The sequence below is a fragment of the Panicum virgatum genome, chromosome 1N (genome assembly GCF_016808335.1).
Source record: "Panicum virgatum strain AP13 chromosome 1N, P.virgatum_v5, whole genome shotgun sequence".
NCBI classification, from domain to species: domain Eukaryota; kingdom Viridiplantae; phylum Streptophyta; class Magnoliopsida; order Poales; family Poaceae; genus Panicum; species Panicum virgatum.
Window position 1 is genome coordinate 17708487 of NC_053145.1, and position 9885 is coordinate 17718371.

Here is a 9885-nt window from a genome sequence, read left to right on the forward strand (position 1 = left end):
GAAATGTCAGTTCATGGTCCGTGAAGGCATCGTTTTAGGACACTTAGTGTCCGAAAGAGGGATAGAGGTGGATAAGACGAAGATTGAAGTCGTTGAACAACTTCCGCCTCCCATCAATGTGAAAGGAATCAGAAGCTTCCTTGGCCATGCCGGGTTCTATCGAAGGTTCATCGCGAACTTCTCCTAGATCGCTAGACCCCTCACAAGTCTCCTAGCCATGGATGTTCCTTTCCAATTCACAGATGAGTGCCATAAAGCCTTCGGGATGACATGCTTCTCAAAGTAACAGCTTCGCACCCCTGGTATGCGAATATCGTGAACTTCATGGTTTCGGGGTATATACCCCCAGGAGAGAGCAAAAAGAAGCTAGTTCAAGAGAGCAGATGCCACCTATGGGATGCACCATATCTGTACTGAGTCTGTGCAGATGGGTTACTCAGACATTGTGTACCTACGGCAGAAGGACAAAAGATCATAGAGAAATGCCATGCAACACCATATGGAGGTCACTATGGTGTATTTCGCAATCAAGCGAAAATCTGGCAGAGCAGTTTCTATTGGTCATCTATGTATGAAGATACAAAGAACTTCATCCGCAGGTGTCCAAACTGCCAGAGGCATAGAGGGATCATAGCTCGTGATTCAACGCCCCTGAACTACAATCTTCAAGTCGAACTTTTTGATGTCTGGGGTATTGACTACATGGGACCTTTTGTAAGATCCCAAGAATGCGAGTATATCCTGGTCGCTGTAGACTACGTCTCCAAATGGGTCGAAGCCATGCCTTGCAGAGCCGCAGATGCGAAGCATGCCCGTAAGATGTTCCATGAGATTATCTTTCCAAGGTTTGGCACACCACGGATGGTAATCAGTGACGGAGGGTCACACTTCATTGACTCAGCCTTCCGGAACTTTCTCAAGGAACTAGGGACAAAGCACAACATCGCGACTCCGTATCACCCTCAGACCAGCGGTCAAGCAGAAACATCTAACAAGCAAATCAAGAATATTCTGCAGAAAATAGTGAATGAGATGGGGAGGGGATGGAAGCTGAAATTATCGGATGCACTGTGGGCATACCGTACAGCATACAAGACACCCATTGGAATGTCACCCTATCAGCTTGTCTACGGGAAAACTTGCCACTTACCCGTAGAGCTGGAGCATAGAGCGCACTGGGCTATCCGGAAGTGGAACATGGATCTTAAAATAACCGGAGAGTATCGGAAGCGCCAGATCTCAGAACTAGAGGAATGGAGAGATAAAGCTTATCATAGTGCCTCGATCTACAAAGAAAGAATCAAGAGATGGCATGATAAGCGATTGAAGCCCAAGAACTTCAATCCCGGAGACAAGGTATTGCTCTTTAATTCCAGGGTCAAGTTATTTGGTCATAGGAAGCTACGTAGTAAATGGCAAGGACCATACCACGTCATCAACACATCACCACATGGAGCCATCACGATACAAGATGACGATGGTAACACCTATAAGGTAAACGGTCAACGACTCAAGCTTTTCCTAGACCATAATAAAGCTCTTGATGAGGAGATAGATGTGATTGACTTAGTCGATCCCGTAACAAATGAGCCACATAGGCCAAAAGGGCATGTGGGCCCATCCTACCTCTAAAACACCTGACCCCACCTGCTGACCCACGCAAGCTGGGGCCCACTGGGGCCCAGCCTAGATCGGCCGATCACTAGGTCGGCCGAACTTGGGCCAGCTCTTGTGAAGCCCAGTCTCGGTGCACGGCCTCCTTGACCCACCTAGAGTCCAATTCCATGAGGGGCGACGGCGTTTTGCAACGAGAAAAGAAGTCTCGTACCCTTCTTCTCTTCAGAACCCCTAAACTCCACACCTTGTTTCCATCTATTCCCCAAAACCTCCATTGCTGTCCACCAGCATCCCATCATCATCAACCCATGGCCGACAAGGAGATAGTCCCTTACGTTGCGCCAAAATCCCGCCAGGGCGATCCACTTAGCCCTATGGAGCAGTACTTCGTGGAGGCTCTCCAAGAAGAAGCCTTTTCGGTGACCGCAACCTCGCCAGCCACACCTCGAAGCAACCCCAGAAGGAAGGACCCAAGGGGCGCTAGGGGTAGGTCGGCCGATCACCCTGGTCGGCCGACTTCCCCACGAGCCCGTTCGGCTCCCGGCTTCTCTGGTGGTTCTCCATCGCCTGGTGGAGTACTTCCAGCTGAGGTACGGCGAAGCAAACCACGGAACAGGCCCTCAAAGAAGAAATTGGAGGTCTTCGCAGTCAAATTGTTCCAAGATGAGAATGCATCGGGGCCGAGGCTTAAGCCCGATGAGGAATATGTGCATTCATGGGTAACAAAGGAGGGCCGGATAATCAGCCACGACTACCGGCGCAACAAGATATCTCCTGATGAACCTCCACTCCAACCACACCTCACAATCTTTGCAGTGAGACCACCAGCCAGAGCAGAAGATTATCAAGATAAATCTGAGATAAGGAAACTTTCCAATGAGCTTACAAAATCTCATATGGCCAATGTCAGATTGGACACATCTCAGCAGAGGTTGAGGGATGAGGTCAGAGAGATGCAAGAGGACCTCGACCTTTACTTCAAGTTTCTTGATGAAAGGATGGATCGCCTAGTAGAGGCACTAGGGATCCAAGACTTTGAGTAGGGATCTTAGATAAGACCCCTCTCGTTAGCATAGGTTTAGTAGGGTGCTAGTGTTAGTCGGTTCGTTTAGGTTAAGGTCAGTTTAGTTGCGCCCCAGTTTTATTTTAGAATTGTGAACCTTGGCTCCCCGGTGTTAATGCCGGCAGAGCCCCATTATCTTTCATATTTGGTTTGTTTTGTCTATGATCAAAGAGTAGGTCGAAAACAAGTGTGGCGGGAGATCCCATGATGCTACACATCCACGATCACATTCACATGTCACGTGCACCTCCCGCTCCGACTCAAGAGTTTGCACTACCTCACTTGTTTCCTCCCTTTAGCGTTTCTAAACATGAGAATATTTTTTTCAAATTCTTGAACCTTGCATAAATGTTTTTCATGATGCGCTTAAGTTTGTGAACCATATTTTATAAGACCCATGATGCTTAGTTGTTTACTAACGTGATATGTCTGGTTTAAAGTTGTTCGTCTCTTTTATGTTGACCAGTTTGGGAATTTTATTTATAAAAAAAACAAAAACGAAGTTCTTGGTCTTATCTCTTTAGCCACCATCCTACCAGAGCCATATGATACTATCCACTTGAAAAAAAATCCCATGCTATGTCTCTTGGCTACATGTTGAGCTTGATCAAATTTTGTGACCTGTCATTGTTCTACTCTATTTACGCACTTGATTTAAGGTTTTATGCTCAGATGAACCTCGTGCTCCTTAAATACTGTCTGACAATAGTATTCAAAAGAGAGAGAGAGAGAGAGAGAGAGATGAAAAGATGGCATGCCAAAGAAGCATGACCCAAAAAAAAGAGCGAAAAGATGGCATGCCAAAGAAGCATGACCCAGCAAATAAAATCAAACATGAAAAGGAGCATGTATTTATCTGTGCACTAACCTGATCAGTCGTAAATATGAGTGTAAACCTGCGGATCCAATCTTTGATCTTGCAACAGATTTGAGCCAAGCAGATGACATTCTACCTCATCCATCGAAACTCCACATATACCATCAGAGCCGGTGAGGTAAAATAAGGATAAATGCTGATAAGAAGCTATGAGCGACTCTGAGAGGCCCATGGAAGAGAGTAAGACTATGAACAATTTTTCTGGAAATTTTTTTCAAAAATCCCCAAGTCTGGCAACATGACAGGATGACACTTGAAGCCAAGATCATTCCGCTCTTCTACAACTCAAGATATCATGATAGACACATTCAGGTTCACAAGAGCAAGGTATGGAATAACTTTTGTGCAGGATATTTTATCAGGAAGCTACCGCTTCACCTCAGTCCTGACCTTTACTCGGGACGAGCAAAGGGCCAAGTGTGGGGGATCTTGTTGACGGTCACTAACGACCAATTTAGACCGTCAACTCCTGCACAAAAAGGAACTAAAATATGGAATAAATGTTAGAATAGATTTATTTACTAACGAATTCCACAGATGATGTTTTAGAATGTGTGCAGGTGATTTCTAGCTGATTTTGTAGTACAATGGTGTGGTTTGATCCAAGACACGACGTTCCAGCGAATCAAGACGCGACACGTGTCAAAATATTGAGTAGAGGGCCCACTAGAGCAAGAAACCGACATTATAAAAGCTTAAATCCGTGCCAATGACAAGTGGGCCCAGCAAGGAACCCATGGACCAAAAGGGAAGGTCGCTTGGCCCACTGGGAGGTCGGCCGACCTGCCCGTGGGCCCCACCGACTTAAACTGGACACGTGGAGAAAGCTGATTGGATGCTTAAGTCGGTTCGCCAAGGATCAGCTGCAGAATGGACTCCCCTTGGCCGTGGCTCCCTCCTATAAATACAAAGGGCGGGAGAGAAATAGACACACACATCACACCCTCTCAACTCACCTTTCTCCCTTGGAGCTTGAGGCCTTCATCCTAAATGCTTAGGTAGACTAGGAGGTGTAGAAGAAGAGGAGGAGAGTGAGGAGGAGTCGGGGGAAGTGCCAGGTCTGTCGGCACTCTTCTCCACTTGTACCTCGACAGATGCTTATTCGATTGTAAGTGTTCGAGACTTTCTTTGTTTGTTTATTTGGAATTAGAGTTTAGATCGCAAGTTATCATCTCTGTCTTATATTAGTTGATGTGTATGCTAGCGAGTAGTATTTGATCTTAGCTTAAGACCCCGGATAGAAAAGGATAGTCTTGGCCAGGGCTAAGGTCAGTAGGGAAAGGCGTAGACGTGGTGTCTAGGCTGGACTATACCACTTAGTTGTCTGATAGTCCCACGGTTTGTAGAGGTAGCCGGCAGGTGGTGACAGCCCTGTTCGAGCCCTAGTAATCCTCCATGTTCGGATATTGGATAGAGCATCATATTGGAGCTATCGGCTTGTATAAGCCGGTCTATACCTTTAGCTAGAAGTATAATGACGACGTGATCTCTTCTTCTAAGCATAGATTCTAGATATAGAAAGTCCTCTCTTCTGTCTCTCCCACACTGGCGTGTGTGTCCTTGGATGAGCCTGAACCTGTAGATAGTGTACTCACGTTCCTCAGTGGATACGATACCCTGGAATACTCTTGGGTGAAAGCTACAGCGGTATCCGTGCGCTTGCGGATTTTATTCGTGACGTTACAAAATACCAACAACATGCAATTAACAAGGATGGTAGACGTTAAATTTTAAGGGGGTTATCGATGGCCATGCATGGATTGGCCATCGTACAACCGATTCGTGGGGAGACAGGCCACGCTCATAGCGACGCAGCCTCTATGCAACACCTAGATCCAATCCTGATCGGCTATGGTCGAATGATGAGAGCCGATAGTGAACAAATCTAAGCTGTATAACTGTGATGTAAACTTAAAACAAATAACTAGATTAAAAGTTACGTAGCATGATCTAAGCATACATTGATAACTTGGTGGTAAAAGCAACGACAAGCTAGACTAATGGATAAAATTAATCTAACAAATCGTCAACTTTTACTGATAACTAGTGAGCAAACCAGATAACATGAAACAGATCTGGAGAGCTCGATAATTGGCAAACATTTAGACCCCGCCGGACAGATCTAACGCGCTCGATAACTGGTGAACAGCTAAACCCCGCCGGACCAATCTAGTATGCTTGATAACTTTGAGCGTCATAGACGGAGGAACATACCTGCTGAGAAGAATTCATAAAGGAAAAAACTATTGCAACTAGAGCGATGCCGCCGTGCGGAAAAGTAGATGCATTGAATGTAAAAGTTTGTATTGGATGTGGTTGATCAAAGTTTACAAATGACGGAGGTCAACTATTTATAACCTAACCCTAACCTCCCTTTTCGATACAACGAGATTACAACTTGCAACACACAAAATAAACCTACCTAGTTTAAACCAAACAAAATTTAAAAGATAACATGCTCTTTCCATAGCCTTTCGGCTACTACATCCGCTAGTTCTTTCCATAGCCTCATCGGCTGCGACGCCTCCTCCGGCCCGAAAGGCCAAATGTGCTCTCTTTTTTTCTTCGACCCAGCACCGACCCATTCTTCATCGGCCGCTTTCCCAACAGAGTGACACGTGCCAACAAACGGTGTCAACACATACCCCCAGTTTCGGAGTGAAATAATCTTTTGCTCTGAAATTCCTTCAGCCTGATGGGATCCTCTTTTTTCCTCCACATGGATTCTGACTCCACATAGTAGACTCCACACAGTGGATTCCTCCTATGCAATCTAAAGCCAATAAACCCAACCCCCGCAGCTCCAATCTCCCTCCAAACCGCCGTCTCTGCTGCTCATTCTGTGCTGTGTGCCGAATCCCACCCCGTTGTCGCTACTGCTCCCTCCCTCCACACCGGATCCGACCTCGCTGGCGGCCTCCACAAGAAGGAAGCTGCATCCCGCCAGCTGCTGTCGGCCTTTATGAGCAGGACGTCAGATTGAGGTCTTTTACAGCGCACAATACTACCACTTGGTAGTATGTAGTATAGAAAAGATCTAACCGTCAATTAGAAGGGGTAAAAATGTCATTAGTAATTTAATATAATAAATTGAGGACGATTAGAGACTTTTTGCATTTAAGCCCTCATCCCCTCTCCGTCTGCCCCGTCTAAGGCTGGACGAAAAACTCGTAACTCGCTAGCTCGCTCGACTCGCTCGTTAGTAGCTTGGCTCGAGCTCGACTCGTTTTATAATGAGCCAGCTCGAGCTGGCTCACGAGCTGCTCGTGAGCCATAACGAGCCAAGATAAATAACAAATATTGTATGAATTAATGAAAATGATCAACGAATAATGATTGATTATGGTCATGGATAATAACATACTTATATTTTTCATTGTAAAATTCATATTATTTTATTTATTTCGTTTTAAATATGCATGTGATGTGTTTTTTTACAGATTTACGGTTATTATCTCTATGTAAATATTTTTATACTCTGACTCGCGAGCCAAACGAGCTAGCTCGAGCCACTAACGAGCCGAGCCGAGCTAGCTTTCTGACTCGTTTGTATAACGTGCTATAACGAGTCGAGCCATAATAAGTCGAGCCACTAACGAGCCGAGCTGGCTTGATATCCAGCCCTAGCCCCGTCCCCCTTATAGGCCGCGCTGCCACTCGTGCATCTGACTAGCGCCGAACACATCCTCCCTTCCAGGCAGCCGCCCCCATCCTCGTCAAATTGCCAGCTCCGCTTGCCTCCTCCCTTCCAGCCTACCGGCCCTAATCTTGCGCCGTTCGTGGCGGCACCTCTGACCGGCGGCCGCCTCCTCCCAAGCTCCTGCCTGCTCCGGTCATCCTCATCGCCGCCGGCCGAAAGATCGGGTCCCCGCTTGTGGACAGATGCCGTCGGCCCTTTGCCGCGTGCGGGATTGTGGCCTGTGGGCGACACCAGCCCCTCGTTCTTGCGCATCCTCCCCATGTCGGCCGCCGCCGAACGTCGTCCCTGCCTTGGCGTTCTGTCATGTTCCCTTTCTGATGTTCGTATGTCACCAGCTCACTGCATGTCCTCCCTGTGCCGGCCGTCGTCATCTATCCTCCACGTGTCAATTGAGTCTCCATCAAGGTATTGAACTCGGAATACAGGCGTACAACTGCAGGTCTGCAGTCGAATCTGCAGCTAATACACAGTCGTGGACTAGTGTGCGTAAAAGTTTTGGGGAGATCTGTACGCTGGTACCAATGCGTCTCCTAAATTTTCAGCTCTGAACCGTAGTTCTAGTTGGCTTTCATACACCTTTGGCACAAAAGTTCGTAGCAGTTCATGGCAGTCCAGTTCTGAAAAAGTGCAAGAACTCCTTTGCAGATTTGAGATGGAAAGAATGTTTAGATGTGTTCGGATGAAATGTAGCTGTTGATTTCTGACTTGCCTTCGGTCACTCAAGAGTACACGAATCAGCAAAACCTGATTGGTTTAAGGCGCTAACCAAACAGGTTTAGACCTGAAAGTATTGAACCTTCTTGAGTTCTTGTGCTGTTGGTTAAAGCGTTTCAGTTTTGTGTTCATTGGTACCCAGTTTCGACGGCAATGTACAAACAAAACTGGAAACAAGATGCTAAAATTTTGATAACACATCCCTTGTAACAAATATATATTGCTAAGAAATAGGAAAACTGGGTCCATTGACAGGATATTATCCTAACTATACACAACCATTTGCAGCTTGAATCTTCACATGGGCACTGACATACGTGAGGTAGAGCACCACAAGCCAGCTACGGCAACCATTGGTAACGGCTGGACAGACACACCACTCTGCCAAGTTGATCAACAGAAATAAATTAGTTGTTTTTGTATTTGAAAGCAACACGATATCTAACGCCAACACACATCGATGTGGTCAAATGTACAGACTTGAGAGATCATAGATGCTTTTCTGAATTAGTTTGGAGCTATTGACAGAGTGCCATCTGAAATGCAGCAGAACCGACAATCAAATAAAATGGTGTAAGAAAATTCAAAATTAGCAAGAGTGGAAAGAAGCAGTAACTTGCTTGCTGATCACCACAATTGTATAACGATCTTGTATGAGATGGTTACATGGAGCAGTAACTTGCTTGCTAATCACCACAATTGCAGTGTCTCATCCAACGGTTTTTGTGCAAATGCGTCCTCAATCACCTAGCAAACACAGTGTTTGTGTGCTAGCACTCATCCGTGTCAGAGCAGTTGCGTGTGTGTGGCACAAGAAATTCAGATGCAAATTAAAGACATTCTACATAAGAACAAAATTAATCATAATTTCCAGCAAAAGGAGTTCAATAAATTTACGTCTTTCTGTGAGCTCTGCATTATATATCTGACAGGAAATACCTCTTTAGCTGATTGCAAAGCTGAGTTTTCCCTTAAATGAGGGTCAGCAGTGCCTCATCCATTGGCAAAGCTGAGTTTTGCTGTTAAAACTATACACATTTTGTTTTAATTAATTTGAGCAGAAGAGCAGTACTCCATTTCACACGAGAATTACATCAGTAATCCAATAATGTACTCCTAAACGCAAATCACAAGCTCAATGTCAAGTGAAAAATAGTAAGTAACCCTAGGTGAATTCTAAGCACAACACGTACAGGAAAAAAAAAGGATGACAAAAATCCTCACCTTGGCCGGAAGGGGCGGTGACGGAGGCAATCGGCCCCTGATCCCGTCTCACAACCAGCACGCAGGGAAGCAGCGGCGACAAAGCCATCAGACCACCGCAGGGGAGCAGAGGGTCTTTGCAGGCCGCGTGCCGGGGAGGCCGGCCGTTGGCGTGGCCGCTGCCGGGAAGGGGCCGGCGATGGGGATGGGGTGCAGGGAGGGGCTGATCCGGACATCGCCTACCCCACGAGTACTGGCCGCCATCCCGTTGGAAGACATGGATCCGCGAGCCGCTCGTCTTCATCCCCGCCGGAAACCACGGGTCACAGGGCCGCTGCCGCCCATGGTTTCTAGCGCCAAGAGGTGGCCCGATCCGGATCCCCGGCGGGGAGTGCGCCGGACGACTTCCCGGCGGCGACCGGCGGCGGCGATGCTTGCTCGTGTGAGAGGAGAAGGGGAGAAGAAATAAATGCTAAGAACAGGGGATAAAAATTAAATTATGAAAGAGAATGATGATTAAATAAAAATAAATAAAGATAATAATTTTTCCCATATTAATCTTATACTACCTATACTACCTCATATCACTAATCAACTTTCAGTAGTATAGAATAAATCTGAATCGTACGATATTTACATACGAGTCCTTTTCAGATAGTAGTATAGAGTAGTATTGTGCACAATAAAAGAATTCGGATTTAGTGCTGCTGC

At 46.3% G+C, this 9885-nt stretch overlaps 1 long non-coding RNA gene across 1 annotated transcript; it reads right to left on the reverse strand.

Annotated features, from left to right (window-relative positions):
• Positions 1-8047: 8047 nt before the first annotated feature.
• On the reverse strand, positions 8048-9651 carry LOC120655392. Its single transcript, XR_005667476.1, has 2 exons — positions 8452-9651; positions 8048-8352 (listed from the first exon to the last, which is right to left on the reverse strand). It is a non-coding gene; the product is annotated as an uncharacterized LOC120655392 (long non-coding RNA).
• Between the last annotated feature and the right edge of the window lie 234 nt (positions 9652-9885).